Source organism: Zootermopsis nevadensis, unplaced genomic scaffold, assembly GCF_977971745.1.
Source record: "Zootermopsis nevadensis isolate Lab colony 2312 unplaced genomic scaffold, Znev_1.0 Znev_ptg000009l, whole genome shotgun sequence".
In the NCBI taxonomy this organism is placed as follows: Eukaryota; Metazoa; Arthropoda; class Insecta; order Blattodea; family Termopsidae; genus Zootermopsis; species Zootermopsis nevadensis.
Window position 1 is genome coordinate 2,317,028 of NW_028259141.1, and position 18,663 is coordinate 2,335,690.

General features: G+C 36.1%; 1 protein-coding gene across 4 annotated transcripts in view; it reads left to right on the top strand.

Annotated features, from left to right (window-relative positions):
- Positions 1–7,731, top strand: part of LOC110836943 (RNA-binding protein 45) — a 35,697-nt gene extending 27,966 nt beyond the window's left edge. For 3 of the 4 annotated variants that reach the window (XM_087345783.1, XM_022078679.2, XM_087345782.1), the window contains exon 11: positions 3,554–7,731. The gene's annotated coding sequence lies outside the window, so the exon portion shown is untranslated. The remainder of the gene's footprint in view (positions 1–3,553) is intronic. The other variant, XM_087345781.1, reaches the window with a different exon arrangement.
- Positions 7,732–18,663: the final 10,932 nt, after the last annotated feature.

Here is an 18,663-nt window from a genome sequence, read left to right on the forward strand (position 1 = left end):
TTAGAGATGGCTGTTCTTTGACATGTACCATTACAACTTGACATTCATTTTCGTCCATAACAAGACTGAGTATTGTAATTGTTGTTCCTATGTATATCCTTCAATAAAACATTTCCTGTGTTCCCTTGAAGTCTTTAAACTGGAGCGTTGCTGATATGTTGTCCTGGATAGGATTGAAATTCTAAGATACGTAATATCACTTACAAACAGGTTTTTTTTGTGTTTCATGTTAATCTCAGTTTATAGCACAATTTTCTTGGATTAGCAATGAAATGTTGTTGTTTTTCTAAGAATAGGACAAATTTTGACTCTGGACACTTGTTCGGAGGGTTCGAAATTTCGTCCTGAACTACATTTTTATATGTACAGATTGAAGCGTTTGGCATCAGTGCTTTGAATTCCTTTCAGCCACTTGTGTGATCTCAGACCATGAACTGAGTATTACCATAAATGGAGATGTTTGTTGCCATGAGGCAATTGTTATTTGTATTCTGTAATTAGACAGTATTATACATATTTGAAGGGGCAGAAAGTACATCTGGAATATGAGAAAAGTTGACCCGTTCTTTTGGATATGGAACAATTTGTGCTCTAGCATATCGCTACGAAATGTTTGTGTTTACATTAAACTACTATGGAGGTTTTGTGAGGCTTACGTAGCTTGGTTATCCAAGTAGAATGTAGACTTCAGAGGTAGGCAACTGAAATAAACTCTTAATGTGTTGCTTAAACTAAATCTCGGACGAAAATTTTACCTCCATCAAAATTAAAACCGAGAGAGTTCAAATGACACTTGTAAAGAGATATTTGAAGGGTGGGCCACAAATGAAAATGAAGAATGGAAGCAAACAGTTTACTGAAATTATCCGAGCGTGTTGTAAAGATAGACGCAAAGCTGATATGTGTTAGTCCTGAATTCCTCTGTCAGGGATTGGCACCACGTGGTACAGTTCCTGCGTTTATGTGCAATGTCTAATATGAGGTTTGACGTTCTCATAATGATGAAGATGCTGGTTGTGTATAGTCTTACATCTGGTTACCTGTGTTTCGCAGGAATGTGTCTCCATCTTAAGAGTAAAGTGAATCAAAATGGAGATATGAGTAATTTGTGTAAGGGGGGGGGGGCAGCTGGTGGGAATGAGGAGAAAAGGAAAGAATGGTGACACAGAGCTTTAGAAAAGGCAGTTTCCACATCCTCTTGGTCACACTTTGCAACCTTCTTCGTTTCTTCATTACAGTAAAGATATAAGGCAGTTGTGCTGTGGCATGACCTTTCTGCTGTCTGTGATAATATCAGTTGGCATAACTGTGTTTTGGCATCAGTAATGAGAAGTGATATATACGCTCTTTTGCTATGTTTGCAGGTGACTGTTATGTAAAATTCCCTTTGTGTTGAACATTTATTATTATTGAATAAAAATTTTCGTGGATATTATCCATCGTCTAGTAAATATAAAACGTAAAACGACGTTTCGGAGATGAGACTCTATCTCCGTCTTCAGGTTCCTACACAGTTGGGCCCACTAGATAGAGCTAATCCCTATCTTGGTCCGGAGATAGGGATTAGCTCTATCTAGTGGGCCCAACTGAGTAGGAACCTGAAGACGGAGATAGAGTCCCATCTCCGAAACGTCTTTTTACGTTTTATATTTACTAGACGATGGATAATATCCAAGAAAATTTTAATTCAATTGACTCTTCACCATCGTCAAGAAGTTTTAGATTTATTATTATACACGAGTATTGGATATTTTTTTGTGAAGTGTAGGTTTATTGGGCAGTGTCATAGAAAATTCAGAAGAAAGGTCCCTAGGGTTGGAATTACCCATGCAAAAACTATTCAGAATCTTGTCTTACAATAAGAGTGACTGTTACATTAATAGAGAGGAATACAAAACAATTAATTTCAAGTATTAATAGAACTTCATATACAGAGTGATTCAAAAGGTTAGAGCCAAACTGAAGGAGCATATAGAGGGACTCAGAGAGAACAACTTTCGAATAGGAGTTTATGTCCTCCGAAGTTATCCTGAGTCATTCGAGGCCGTTGAAATTAGGGAAGTCTGATAACATTCACCTGTTGTAAATTTGGTTCGTAGGATTGCTAATGTAATCCTTGTACATTAATAAAGAAACAAAATACGATTATTTCAGCCCTAACCTTTTGAATCATCCTGTATAAGATATGGATTTTATGTGCTTCAGTATCTGTTGTCTTGTTTAGTTGAAACAAAACCTTGTCTGAAAAGGAGTCAACACAGGATTAAATTCTTCATTATGAATTGACTGAAGTTACCAGTTACAGGAATTATGTCTGGCTTCTGGATCATGTAGCTGCAAAGCGGAGATTATTTTTGGTTTTATGAGGCCATAGTATCAATAATTTTATAGCTGTTTTTGTGGTCTTGTATAATAATCCTGTTTCTTGTGAAGGTGCCTAAGAGTGAATGTTCAAACCAAACTGAAATCACCCAACTTTTCTTCCGTTAATAGTCAGCAGTGTTTTTGGTTTCCTGCATATTAACGTGCCATTTGCTTCAATTTTATTGACAAAGTTCTGAATTGTGTTTCTATGCAAAACTCCGCCCGATAACATTCTACTGAATTTTCTCTGACACTTCGTAGTTGGCTTACACATCATGTAAGATTGATACGGAAATATTCTGTGCTCAAGCGTAAACTTATCCATGTTCATCAGAAAGCAAAAACTTTCACAGCACTGAGTCATATGGGAAAGAATATTACATGGGAGTATAATACCACTACTTCGTCGTATCGCTGCTGTTGACTTGAAGCATCTCGCGGCACCTGATGCAGTAATTGCATAAAGGAGGATGGCCATGCTTTGGCACAGTCACCAAATATAATTCCTGTGCTTTCGCTTGGCCTCCGTTGGCCCTCTGTTCCGAATAGAATATCCTCTTTGTCACTTTTCTTTCTTTCTTTCTTTCTTTCTTTATACCCATCATTTTACCTGTGTTCCTTTTGTCATCATTCCCAGTGGCCACCCTGCTAAAATAAATTCCCATCTTGATTCACTTCTACCCCAAGGATGAAGAGACTATATTCCCTCAGAGCTTTGGTAATCACATACAAGACTACATGACTTCACATCCCAGAAGAATCACAATCGACAAAGCTGATTGCATCACTGGATTTGATTAAACCATGCTGTAGTCTTGCGTAGAGACATGAAATGATGACTTGATCAGAAATGTGATTAAGTCACGTGTCTCGACAAACTGTTGTTACGTTTCGGATAGCATTTTACAGCCTCTGTGAACCGACATTACACAGAACACTGCCGCATATTGGTTCCCTGCACCGTGAATAGTTTTGTGGTATATGGTTTAATTTATTTTGTGTGTATGTTGGTACAGATTTGTTTTTATCTTTGTCAAACATTTTGAAGCGTATTCAAATGCAGTGCCTAATTTCCAGTATTTACGGCTCATAAAATGTTAATTATCTTTGTTCTGTGTGTGTAAGTGGTCCTTTTTTTTTCCCCGCTGTGTGTTTCCTTTCCAATGATATGTGTATGTTCTGTCCACAGCACCACTTCTATACAGACGTGACAAGAGACGGACCGGACAGAAGAAAAAGACCGAACAGAGGAACGAACCCATGACTCCCCATGTTTAGCGTATGACAGTGCACTTCACACAACTGCTACCAACTTTGACAGGAAAGAACTGGGCTTGAAGGGCAGAATAAAACATGTTAAAAGACATTTTGGTTGTTTGGGGTAACTTTGTCTTGTGGGTTTTGAGACCATCTGACAAGTCAGGACAGAGTATATCGTATATGTATGTAATTGTATGACTTTTCAGTGAGACACTTTGAACTACGTGTTTATTGCCTGTGTTGTTAGTTACATTGACTGAGGTGTGGGTCATTTCACAAGTCATTTTGCTAGTATTGACTATAGACGTGGAATTTTACATTTGTGAAGCTGAAATAGAATGTCGTCAGACAAACTTATGCAGTCGGGAGAGAGGAAAAATTTCTTTCATCTTATTAGTAAATTTAAGAACACACAGTCGTAATGACTTTCAGTCTTGTTGTAGTAGACTGTGGGCTGATTGTGCTTCAGAGGAATAATCTCTTCAGAAGGAGTATGAAATTACTCCAGGGTGTCTGTATCAAGATTAAAGAAAAATATTTATTACGAACTTTATGCAGCAGTCATGGGGTTGATTAAAAATCATTGCAATATGTCACAGCCCTCAGACTTCACACTGATGATTCAGAGCTCAAATTGTCGTTGACATCATTGCGATTATCCTGTCGCGAGGTAGATGAAGATCAGAAAGGTTTAAAGGCGTTTGAGATATGTTTGTGCTTTTAGATGTTGGGATCTGTTGCTTTGGCTCAATCCAGTTTTCTTTTTCTACAACAGTCAGTCGCCGTGCTTCGATTATGTGCATTAGTTTTTTGCCATTAAGCACATCTTTTACTTCAACACCTTTGGAAGTAACCGGCCGGCATCACGTTTCCCAGCAGAAGGAATTCGGTTAGATTGCGGGTACAGTGAGCCTGAGGAGTATACACAGGCTTATTGACCTGTGTCTGAACTGTGGCTTTGGATTACAATCAAAACATGGCATTTCATCAAACTTTAATGGGAAAATGCAAAAATTTTATTTTATTAAATGGTTATATTGCAAATGGAAAATATACTTCTGAAGTATCATATTTTCTTGTGTCTAAGGCATGTGCATGGACACGTTTAATTATTTTTTGGATTTAAGAATTGAAAGAATCACCTAACTGTATATATCTCACTTTGAAATAAATAAAGTGTAGGTAGTGAGAAATCTAGTTAAAAGATTGTGTAGTATGAGATGCTTAAAAAATTAGGCAGGCGTAGTTAGCATTCATTGCTGCAGGTGGTATTTTATGATGAAACTGGTTCAGACACACCCATATTTTATATCAGTTAGATGATGGCATGTTCGTTGGTGGCTTTTCTTCAAGATCAACAGAAAACAAAATTCGTAATTAGAAATCGTCGACACACTCAGTTTGCGTGCATATGTCTTCTGGTTTGTTGGTTTTTGTATTACAGTAACAAATACACCCTAGTTATGTGTATGTTTTCAGTATTACACATGGCTTAATTTTAAGAACAAATAATTTTGAAAATACTGTATGTTATATACAAGTAAATACAGTATGTAGACTGCGTGGCTGTCTCGGAGAAAGAAATTGTCTCGCTGTTCTTGGGCACATAACATTGAATATAAGCAATTTTGATGCTTCAGAATTAATATTTTAACAGTCCCCCTTGTTCACAAAATAATAGGAGAGGAGGGGAGCCGCGTGGTTTGTAGGAAGCACGGTATGTATTGTACGAGTTGGATGGGCGTTGTGGTTAGTATGGAGGCATGATTTTGCCTTCCTTGTTCTATAGAGAATTTAATTATTTGTGTATGAGGTGTGAATTGTTTTGAACACCTGCCAGATTATTGCTGTGTGAAGTTTATGGTTCCTAAATTTTATAAAATAACGGATTTAATGGACATTATCCATTTTCTTAATTTAGTTAAAAACACTGGATTTTGGAGACTGGAATCTGTCTCTGTCCTCAGGCAAAACCTGCTCTGTTAGGCCCAGTTGATAAGAGATTTTTCCTATCTCCATGATAGTCCCGAGCATGGGGACATACCCCAGCCTCTGAAACGTTGTGTTTTTAATTGAATTAAGATGATAGATAATGTCCAAGAAGTGTATTTTTTAATAATACAAATTTTTTTACAAATCTTATGATTTAAAATTTTGTAAGTTGTATTTCGTGTCACATTCTTTTGGTATCAATTTTTTGGGGATGTATTTTTCAATCATTTCTATTTACCCAAAATTGAAAATGCATAAATAAAACTATGGAAAATGTTGCATGATTTATATTGTCTTTGTCTGCCCAGTGTTCTCTAAAATACAAAATTGTTTTTAATCAAAATACACACGATATATCAGATCTAAGAAGTTTGTCCTTTATTGTGCCAGTCGTAGCATGCATAGCACGATCAGATGCAATTTAAACATTGACTTTCTGAATGTGCAGATTTAAAAATCTGCAGTTTTCCTTTTTACACAAACAAAATAATTTAATTAAAGTATTTTCAATAGTTGGATAACTCTGGATGTAGATGTGTTCATTGTGTTAGCTCATATAATAGTTGGAATGTTGATACAAAGAAGACTTTTGAAATGACCAACAGTTTATTTTATTACGTTCAAATGGCAGTTTTGCTTAAATATGTGCTTCTATGTAAGGCGTGATACCAACGGTTGTGAGATACAAAATGCCCTTCTCATTGAACTGACTAGCAGACAGAAAGTTTAGTTTCAGTTGTCTTCTGAGTTATGACGCTCCATAGACTTCTATAACCATATACATGACTGTGGTGTCGTAACTCATGATAAAAAATTCTCACCGCTGTGAAAACGTCGAATCTCGGGCAGATGAATTATTCTTAAAAGCAAAGTCATATCTATTTAGAAATCTTCAAGGTCCACGACGTGTGCTATTCTTTTAGAGTGAGTGTTACCAATCTCCCCCCCCCCCACCAAAATATCTTGACACTGTTAAATCTTGTTAATTCTCAGTCAAAGGGTCATGGCTTTGATTTCTTGTCAGATGTAGGTGTAGATTTTCAGTGCATGGATTAAAATTTTAGCTCGTGTGAGAATGCGGAGAATACGAGGCTGTATCAGGATGTCGGTCCTCTCTGCTGGACGCCATTCTCGGCGTCTTCCGTCTATTCGTTGTTCCCATTTTAGAAATGGGCATACGCAAGTTTTTATCCCCTGTCTCTGGATACTTCGGTAATATGTATTGATAACTGTTCTTTAATTTTAAAAGTAGATGCTGTGTATAGAGTATTGCAGGTTAAGTCACTTGCCATTGTAAGTTTTTGTCAGTATATAATTTGGTGAAAATATTTAATAAAAAAAAATTTAATTTGTATTGCCAAGTCTTAAGGTAAATGTAGCCATATTTAGCTTAATCATTGTAGTGTAATAAATCTTTGTATAGAAATTAGTTTTTTTTTTCTAATTTAGTTTTTTGTATTTTTTCTCTGTTATCAAGATGCATGCTTTTCTGTATTATGATACTGGCTGTCAGATAGCGTTGGCATGAATCTTTCATATAGTTTGCAGCACATATAATCTTTCAAATAAATTGTGGGTAGCAAGGTAAATACATTCTGCATCCAGTGAACGACTGCTAATGATGTAACTTACGCTTTTGGTTGTTACCAGAAAATAACATAGAAAATAGCTCACCAGTATATTTTAAACGAATAAATGTGCTTTTTAATAACTGTTTCCTATGATTTATCAAAATACAAGTTGAACTGTTTTATTCCTCCATATTTCATTTCATCCAAAAAAAAAAGTTTTATTTTCAGTGACATATGAAGATGGCTGCCTTCTGTGTTCTTGTGCCATGTAGTCTGGAAGAAGTTACTGACATTTCACAGGTGCTTTCTGCCTCCATCATCAGGGTGATGCTCGATGATAAGGCAGTAAGCACCTCTGAAACGCCGGTAAACTTCTCCCAGACTACACGGTGCAACAACCCAGAAGACGGCTATCTTCAGACTCACCGCCGTGAAAACCTCAAATCCTACTCAGCTAAGATGTTTGCTAACTTCCTTCACATGTTAAATGTGTCAAATGTGAATTTCTGTATTCTTTTTAAATAAATGTAACATATAATTGATACTTTTTTGTTCCGAATTTGTTGACATTTTTATTTACCTTCTTAAAATTTTAATTGTGCAGAATATAGTGTGTGCCAGTTGCGTTCTTTGGTGTCATGATGCCATGCAATCTTGTAGGTGGTTACTAATGTTTCAGAGGAACATTAATAACCACATGGTGTTACGACCCAGAATATGGCGATTGATACTTTCAGTACAATAAGAACCTCTGGTTCAGAATATTGAATTTTTTCTTCAACATTTATATATTCAGACAAGACTTATTTATGTGTAAATTGTATTTTGTGAATTTAATATCATACCCCTTTGTAAAATGAGCCATCGTAGCTCAGTATAATGATTGGCTATGGGCTGGACATCCAGGGTTTGATCCCCGTTGGGGGCAGAGGATTTTTCCTCTAGCCTCTGTATCCAGACTGGCTCTGGGGGTACTTTCCCGGGGGTAAAGTGTGGTCGGAGCGTGATGCTGACCACTAACTCCCATCTACTGCCGAGGTCAAGAATGAGTAGGAGCTATGTACCTCTCCCCCAAGCGCCTACATGGCGTATAGTGGGACAGCTTTACTTTGCTCTTACTCCTGTGTATAAATGATAGACAAATGATGACAGAAATGAGTTGTATTATATGTTAACATATTCAAATTAGGAATGAATGAGAAATTAATTAGATGCTTGAAAGTGAGTTCTCTTCGCTCCTGAAACATTTCACATTCACTTGGACTGCAGACAACTGAACTGTCATGTGGGTGTGCTGCCATCTAGTTTTTCTCTGAAACAGCAGGTGATATTCACTATGATTACCAGATATTTTAAGTACTTTTCAAGTAGATAATTGTTGTTCTCCTGCATTGTTTAAAATGAAAATTGAAAGAATACATTTAAAATTTGTGAGTCTTGTTGTATTCGTGCTAATATTGTACTGGTGTTCTTTTGTAAATTCTTATGCCGTTTTAATACAATTTTTCTGCATAATGCATTTTAATTAGGTTGTTCCATAAAAAAAGTTCTACTGCATAATTATTTTGGCATACGTAAATTCAACAAACCTTGACTTTACTATTTATCATTAGTGTTAGTGGAGCATTTGTGACTGAGAAGTGTTTCAACATAAATAACTGTATATTAATTACTTTGCTTGGATGATGATGGATATTCTCGTACACTTCTTGATCTGTCTTAGTGAATTTAAAGTATTCGTTTGCATCTGGGTTTCTGTTAAGATAAAGATGTTTTCATCTATGAGTATACATATTTAATATAATTTAGTTCATATTTTGCTACCTGAAAATATATCTTACTGCCATGGTTAGACAAATTTATAGGGATTGGCTCTATTGATTGGGCCCAACAGAATATGTTTTACCTAAAGACGGAGATAGACTCCCATCTCCGAAACGTCATGGCTATATTGATTTTATTTCATCTTGGACGATGGATAATGTCTAGATCAATCGTATTCAACCTTTTTTGTTTGTGTACCCCTAGATATAATTTCCCTTCAACTTTGTACCCCCAAAGTTGTCGGTGTATAATTCAAGTTATACATAGTATATAATCTACATCTGAAATAAATTAAATAAATTACATTACTGATTATTCAGTGTTTATCATAAAATAATATATATTTTTTTTAAATTTCACGTACCCCCTAAGATGTCTTTGCGTACCCCAGGTTGAATACCACTGGTCTAGATAACGGTTTGCTTAAATTTATCAGAGATGTTTTACGTACATTTTGAATGTAATTGTAGTGCAGAAGAGTGGGTTCCCAACTGACCTGCCAGACACATATTTTACAGTAATTACATCTTTAACATGTAGTGCCTGTATCCTGTTTCAATTCAAACTGTATTATGGAAGAGTGAATCATTTGGACATTCGATAAGATTCCTTAGACAGGAAATAGATCCTTAGCAAGATCTCTACTTGCGTACGACTATAGAACACAGGAAAATGTGGGCATCATACTACATGCAATATTCAAATCTGCAACCACGGTATTCAAGTGGTCCAGCATTTCTTTTAGCCATATAATTATAACATTACTTCTTACTGAGGTTCAACGAATTTTGGATTTGCAGTAGGTGGATGCAAATTTAAATTTGTATTTAGTTTAGTTTCATTTAATCAGTTAATTCTGGTTGCTGAGAGTAAAAGTATAAATATTACAGAAACTTTATCCTTAAATCCCTTTGTATAGAGCAACTGGATGAGTTTGTAAATTAATATTTATGTGACATTGGTGAAGGAAGAGGAGGAATTTACAGAACATAATGGACAAGTTAGTGGAAACAGGTAGAGAGTATGGAATGGAAATCAACATTGAAAAATCAAAGGTAATGAGGATAGCACCGAGAGCAGAGCCATTGAACGTTGTAATTGGAAACCAACAGATGGAGAATGTGGAGCATTTCAAGTACTTGGGAACCATAATCACGACGGATGTTCTATGCACCAAGGAGGTAAAGGCAAGGATAGCCATAGCCAAGGCAGCTTTTGTCAAGAAGAGGATAATTCTCACTAGCAAGTTGGGCTTGGAGATGAAGAAGAAACTAGTGAAGTGTTACGTATGGAGCAGAGACTTGGACACTCAGGAAGAAGGAACAGAAATACCTGGAGAGTTTTGAAATGTGGTGTTGGAGAAGAATAGAGAAGATCAGGTGGACGGATCGAGTGACCAACGAAGAAGTATTGAGGAGAGTCAACGAGCAAAGAAACATTCTGCAGGCGATTACACGACGGAAAGCTAACTGGCTGGGACATATTATGAGAAGGAATGGGTTACTGAGTGATATCATCGAAGGCCAGGTTGAAGGAAAGCGAGGACTGGGAAGAAGACTGATACAGCTAACCGACGACAGAAGATGAAGTTTCTGGAGTTAAAACGAGAAGCTGAGAATAGGGAAAACTGGAGAGCTCTGTTTGGGCAGAGCAATGGACCTGTCGTAAGACAGAACACTGAATAATAATAATAATAATTGGACTGTCAAATGATTTAGATTTATGCTGGTATATATACACACGTGCGCGCAATAACTGGAATTTGTCAGATATACGTTCAGAGCTTAATGTAATTTTTTTATTTTCAGCATATGAAAAAGAAGTTCAGATGTTACTGCCACCAGTAATGTGAGAATAAATTTAGATTTGTCATGAAACAAAATTTCTTGGCTTTTTTAAATGACTCTGGTATGGTTTCCACCTCAGGAAAAGTGTTTAGAGGTGTTTGAAAATTAAATTTAAAAGTATGTGAGAGTTCATTCATTAAATTGTTTCATATTAAAATATAGTGAAATCACAAACACATCTACATGGTGAATGATCATTAGGTTAACGGTCCATCTACACAACAAACGTGTCTCTCTTTAATTGTATTAAACTAATAGATACTACTGCTAAATTGTATACATTATGGGCTTTACTTAAAGTGAACCACATGGCAATGACCAATTAAGGTCGAAACATGTAGTTGATCTTAATAAACATCAAAAATTTTTGTGTAGGTGGACTGCCAACCTAACGATCAACACGCAACAGGATTCATCTCTTGAAACTAGTTATGAAAGATGTTTTGAGTCTCACTTTCTGTAAAAAATGGAGAAGCACTTAGAGACAATGATATATTAAAATATCGATATACTTTGAGGGAAATTACCACAGTGTTTTTATGCAAAGGATTTTGTCTGATGAATATATGTTTTGAAAGAGTTTTTAATGATGCACACATACATTTATGGGAATATTTCATGTAAGTGACCATTTTAATCACTGATTTTGGAGAACTTGCTAGTACTGTGAAAAGACAGTAGTAGTTGACAACATAAGATGTTTTACTGTAATGCTGGATCAGTATAATAAAATCTTGGTAAATTAGTTTTTATTACATTGACAGCGTTCCTAAGTATGTACAGAAGTGCTGTGTGATCAAATTTGCTGATCTTGTGTTAGTGATAAATGCATTTAAAAAGAGATACTTTTTCAATACATTTTTGTTGGAACTATTTCAGAGATACCACAAAATGTAATCCATTGAATATACCAGCTGGAAGGAACGTAACCGTGTGCTGGCATCTGTTGCAGAGAACTGTATTCATTCGTCAGTAAAGCAGGTAGGTCGTATTTGCGTTGTGAGTTGGAGAATGCATCACGTAGAAGACAACCATTATTTTCCAAGTAAAATGTCTGCTAAAAATCTGATTTTATCTTTATACAATTTTGCGTCATAGATTACTGATTTTCTCGGTAGTCATTTATTTGAAGTATAAGCTTTATCAGTTATGTTTTATTTATCATCTTGTACAATTGAGGTAATAAATATGTCACATGGTATGTAAATATGGTCAGGAATGACATGTACAAAGATTAAAAATTACTTATTTGAAGCTGTAATTTTTATATTTTTTATTTTTTTATTGTCATATGCTTAAGTTGATATAATTGCGTCACATTGTGAATTAAAATTTAATTATTCGTGTTTCCTTCCGTCTAATCACAATTGTATATAAATAAAATTATACATAAGATATTAAAATATCATTTACATATTTGGTACAACTTTTTACTACATGTTTCGGTTACATTGAACCATCTTCAGGTGTAAAGTTAAAAGTTAAAAATTATAATCTTATAAACTAAAACTTAATTACTGTTGTTGTGTAACTTCTAATGATGTTTACTTCCAAATTCATTGGAGTGAGGGTATATTTTGAAGTGATAGTGGTTTAACATTGGCCTGTAACGTAAATAATTTAAATATTTTTAATTATTACTGAACTTGAAAGAACGAGTATAGAAGACAAAATGTAATAAGGTATATCTACGCTCTTCCTAGGTATGTTCATTTTTACATTTTACATTCCATTTTTATTTATTTTTACCTTATTACCACTATCACTTCAAAATATACTCTCACTCCAATGAATTTGAAAGTAAACATCATCAGAAGTTACACAACAGGAATTAAGTTTTAGTTTATAAGATTATAATTTTTAACTTTAAACTTTACACCTGAAGATGGTTCAATGTAACCGAAACATGTAAAAGTTGTACCAAATATGTAAATGATATTTTAATATCTTACGTATAATTTTATTTATATACAATTGTGGTTAGACGGAAAGAAACACGAATAATGTCATATGCTTGCACTAGAGCACGATATTACATGATGCAGTTCTACATATTTTTATATCGATGTCTGCTGGGGCATATGAACACACACTTTAGCTTTATTTTTCTGAGTTTAATTGTGTGTATGTGCATTTCTATTCGTTGCTTAGTCGTGGTTGATGAAGAAACATTGATTTTTACACTCTTATGCAAGGAAGAAAAAAAAACATTGGAAACAAAATCGAAGGCATGTATAGATTTATGATTTTCTGAGAACATAAGAAACTGATGGAGAATTTAGGATATTGTCCCAAAAGTTATTGCAAGGTGGTATATTTTAGAATTTACTTTTGAGTATCTCAGAATGTATATATTCTTTTTATTGCTAGCAATTATAGAACCAAAATTTGTGAAAAAAAGTATCAATATAGGAAGACAAGGTCTTAGTGTTGAATGAATAATGATTGCTTTAAGGTAAGCATGTGTGTGTGTATTTATTTATGTATTTATTTGTATGTACATTTAGTCTTACAACTTTCTCCCAAGCAAAACAGACCTAATTTTTCACTCAAAAGTAATGTATATACTGAAGAACGTTGAAGATTGTATGAAAAAGTAATTTTATTCAAATTAAAATGTATTTAATTGGAATAAAATTATTTCATTTATTACTGTAAATGTTGATACAAAATAAATGATCGCATTGATGATGGAGGCAGCAAGGACCTCTGAAACGTTGGTAAACTTCTACCAGACTACACAGCGCAAAAACCCAGAAGACAGAAATCTTCATCGCCCTGATGACGGAGGCAGTATGAGCTCTGAAACGTTGGTAAACATCTACCAGACTACACGGGGCAACAACCCAGAAGACAGAAATCTTCATACTCATCGCCCTGATGACGGAGGCAGTATGACCTCTGAAACGTTGGTTAACATCGACCAGACTACACGGCGCAACAACCCAGAAGACGGATATCTTCATACTCATCACCCTGATGACGGAGGCAGTATGACCTCTGAAACGTTGGTAAACTTCTACCAGACTACACAGCGCAACAACCCAGAAGACAGCCAACTTCAGACTCACCGCCGTGAAAACCTCAAATCCTGAATTAGTGTCCTGTAATCAGAATATGGTTATATCATATGCATATTCAAAGTTACAGGCTACAAATCTGACTGTCTTAATCTTGTATTCGATGTTTGTAAAATATGTGTACAGAAGTGATAAGTACGTGCATATGCTTTTTCAGAACGTTGGCTGTGATTGGGTCCTGGACTCTGACACTGTGGAAGATGTTTGTCGATTATGCGATTGTGATGTGTCCACATGTGATTTCATTGACGAAGTGAACAGCGAAAGCGGAGAAGGTAATATAATTTTTACTGAAACTAGGAATTAACATCATGCTACAAAAAGCCAAGTCACATATATAAGCCCTGAATTTCGTAACAGTAATTATATCAACTTGTTGATTATAACTTTTGAAGTGACAGTGTCTTCTTCTATTGCTCTCCGGTCCGTATTCGGTCCATGGCCTCCTCAATTCTCCTCTTCCATTCGGTCCTATCCTCCGCTGCTCTGTTAGGTTCGTCTGTCTGAGGCTTTGATTGAGGTTTCAAAACATCTTCCTTTTTACGGTGCAAGGTTGTTAGCCTTGATGATATGAACATCACCAAAAAGCTACACAACAGAAATTGTAATTGAGTTTTAAGTTTGTTGATATAATTTTACACCTGAAGATGGTTCGATGAAACCAAAACATGTAAAAATGTTCCAAATGTAAATCGATTATTTGATGTGGAACATAAAATGATATTTTAATTATCTTATTTGTAAATTTTAAATATAATTGTGATTAGACGGACAAAAACCGAATAATTAATTTAATATTTGATTCACAATATGACGCAATTATACTATCTTATTTAAAGAAAAGTTGGTGCATACTGTAAGTTATTTCCAGAAAACTTTTTATTATATATATATATGATTTTTGTATCTAGTCTTAAGGATTCTTGTGTAATTGTACATTTTTATGAATGTTACATTATTCTTTATTACAGCACTGTCGAAGGTGACTAAGAAAATGAAGTTGCAGGATCAGTCAGCGTGTATACTAGACTGGAGCCTGAACAGGAATCTTTGTTCATTGCAGGTCCCACCAAAGAAGATCTCATTGTATACGTGAGTAACATGAATACGGGTAGAGTCAAAATAGGGAACCGCAGACTGTTGTATGTCACAGGTGTCTGACACAATTATTTATCTACAAATTAATTTAAGTATCTATTTAAAAAAATGTCAATAAAAATTCATCAGTTAACAAAAATATTTATCTTTTGACATGTTTGTACGAGGTGCGATCGGAAAGTTTCCAGACTGCGCCTATAAAAACCCCGTACACTTATCTCAGGTATTAAATTCATCCATCACCCTCGAAGTAGTTCCCCTGGGAGTGAACACAACGATCCCAGCGCCGCTGCCAAGCCTGGAAGCATCCCTGGAAATCTTTCTTTGTCAGCCTGTCAAGCACCATCTGCGATTCTGCCTGAATCTCTTCCATCGTCTCAAATCTCCTTCCCTTTAGCTGAATTTTCATCTTTGGGAAGAGGAAGAAGTCACACGGCGAATAAGGAGGGTGCGGGATGACGGCCATGGTGTTTGAGGCCAAAAACTGCCGAACTTTGAGGGCGGTGTGCGCTGGCGCGTTGTCATGATGCGTCGCATGTGGAGTTCTTCCTTTAGAATCAGCTGACAGGTCCCATAGCCTATCCCAACAATGTCGCACAAGTCGTTGATGGTACGACGTCGATCTTCGTAACATTTTCGGGCGTTGTGCTCGAAGATGGTCGTCCAGAACGCTCGTCATCATCGACAGAGGTTCGGCCATTTTTAAAACGTGAATGCCACACAAAAGTTTGTGCACTACCCATTGCGGACTCCCCAAATGCTTGCTTTAGCATTTCATAGGTTTCCGTAGCCGTTTTGGCGAGTCTTTGGCAAAATTTGATGCACACGCCATTCCGAAATCGCAGGAGGGTCGGTGTAATGCACTACCAAAACGCCCGTAACTAAGAAACAAATGCTAATTCGATGATGCCGGCTGGCACACTGATTCACTATGAATGTAGGCCGCACCCCCTAGCGACAGAAGCTCGTACTACATCCGGTTCGCCCTCTATTGACACAGTCTTGAAACTTTCCGATCGCACCTCGTATCTTGCCTAATGGTTAACTCTGTCTCATATAATAAACTTGCCTCATGACCACTTTATTTATGGTTAAATGTAAAGTTCTAATAACCACGAGTAAAAAGATGTGGCTGTTTCTGTGATATCGCACCATGAAGTCTGGTAAATACTAACCGATTTCGGATGGACTTTATTCATTTTATTGCTCGAACTTCAGCACTGGGTATGTGCGAACACTGTTTCCTTGTAATTTTGATGCTGGACAAACAGTTACAATTTCCGTCCATGTTGAATTTGAAGTTTTCACGGCGGTTAGTCTGAAGATGGCTGTCTTCTGGGTTGTCGCACCACGTGGTCTGGTAGAAGTTTACCGACGTTTCAGAGGCCATTGGTGCCTCCATCATCAGGACGATGAGCAAGCCTCACGAGTGGAAATCGTGCAATGCCAAAACGTCTGAAAGTGGCAAGTCTACAAAAACACAGCCTCTGTAACAGTAATTTAAATTAATTCAATAGTTCAACAGTGAAGATGGCTGTCTTCTGGGTTGTTGCGCCGTGTAGTCTGGTAGAAGTTTACCATCAGGGCGATGATGGAGGTAGCAAGGGCCTCTGAAATGTCGGTAAACTTCTACCAGACCACATGGTGCAACAACCCAGAAGACAGCCATCTTAAATTTCCATCAATTTGCTAAACTAAATAACTGGTTAATGATTACTTAGTGTCAATGTGAAATGAACGGATAGATGTAGAAGTAGGCAATCCTGTGTGACTAACTGTTTATAAATTTTACTTTCAATGTAAAGACAATTATAATTCAGCATCAGCCAGAGAAAATTGTAGGACTCCTAAGAATGGGCTGTCATAACCTTCTTTGGGTTGTGAACTATGGATCTGGGCTGGTATATGTTTTGGATTGCAGGAGTGAAAAATGAAACTATGCTTCTGATAGGAACGTGTTTTTGAAGGTAACCATTTTAAATACTGAGACAAAGCCAGATCTGAAGACAATAACATAGATTTCAGTAATGTGATTTGATTTAACTGGCTTTTTACATGATCCAGTGTTGAATTTTCATGTTAAGTCTGAACAGGTAGACAGTCATGGTTTATTATATTCAAAATTTCTTAACTTTTAAAGTGTCCATTGCAGATGCAAGCTTCGGTGCAGTATGAAACTATCTGGAAGCTATGACATTAATTAGTGAACTCTGGTGTTTTATTATTGCTCTTTTACTCTGTTCTTAATTACAGTTCTCATTAAGTGCACTTTACAGATTCTGAACAATGCTGACCCAATCCAGGCATACACTATAAATATTCAATTCCTTCCACTACCTCGAGTTATGAACTGAAATTTAGCTGGGGGTTGGTAAACTGGGGATCGTGCAGTGTCTTCTGCGGAGGAGGAACGCAGGTATGCATCTGCCACAAAATTTACAATAGTTGCTTTTATGTTAACTCATCATATTTAGGAGAAGCTAGTAATACTGAAATAATAATGCATTTTTAGCCTTCAGCTTATATGATGTCAATATTTTAATGTTTTCCGTCAAATCACAATTTTAATAAGATAATAAAATATAAAATATTTAAAATATCATTTCACGTTCCGCATCGAATGATCGAATGATGAACGTTCCAATTTGTAAATCGATCATTTGATGTGGAACGTGAAATGATATTTTAAATATTTTATATTTTATTATCTTATTAATATTGTGATTTGACGGAAAACATTAAAATATTAACCTAATTCACAATATGACGCAAATATACTACCTTATATGATGTCGTTAAGTCAGTGTAAGTTGATCTATATGTAATTACATTTCATATTTTTACATTCTTTACGTGAAGTGCATAGTAAGAACACATTATTCTGTTTAAAATACACCTAATTGGTGGTTGCTTTGAACTTGGTATGTTACAGACCTCCATGTAGTAATTTTTTAATTTCATACCACAAATAATACTAAAATGGTGGTGTAACCGTCCAGACATTATAGTCCTGTGGATTAACGATGCAAGGGCGAGCTGGTTGGAATTCTTTAAAACAAAGAGTCGCTTGTGTTAAGTGAGAGAGCAGGCGGGGGACTCATTGGTGGTCTCTCGGGGGAGTGAGCCAGCAAGGCAGTCGTGGAGAGTATCTTGACAGAAGAAGGTTAAAACTTTTATAAGCTTGTGTTTAAAAGAAATTATATAATAAAGGTACAATTAGATTCACAGTCAATTACCATCTCATCATTGCACATTCGATCCCCGTTAACGATACTGAGTCCCTAGTTAGCTGGAGCAAGAAACGAAGAAGGTGGACGGTTATAGTAAATGGCGCATCAACCTGGGGCACGATATTGATCGAAATTAACGCAGAGATTACGAAAGTGAACGAGACGAACGGGGCGGGGAGTAACATCATTCCACCCAGAACGAGAAAATGGTTGCAAAAAGGGATCTCCGAAGTGGTAAGAAAGATAGTGAAATAGACGTAGAAGCAAGTGAATTAGATACAGACGTACCATGTGGTCAGCTTATAGACACAGAAGCTGAAAGCCAAGTGACTGAAGAAAACCAGGTAGATATTAGTGTGGCGACCACAAATAATGATCAGCTAACCATAATCCTGAA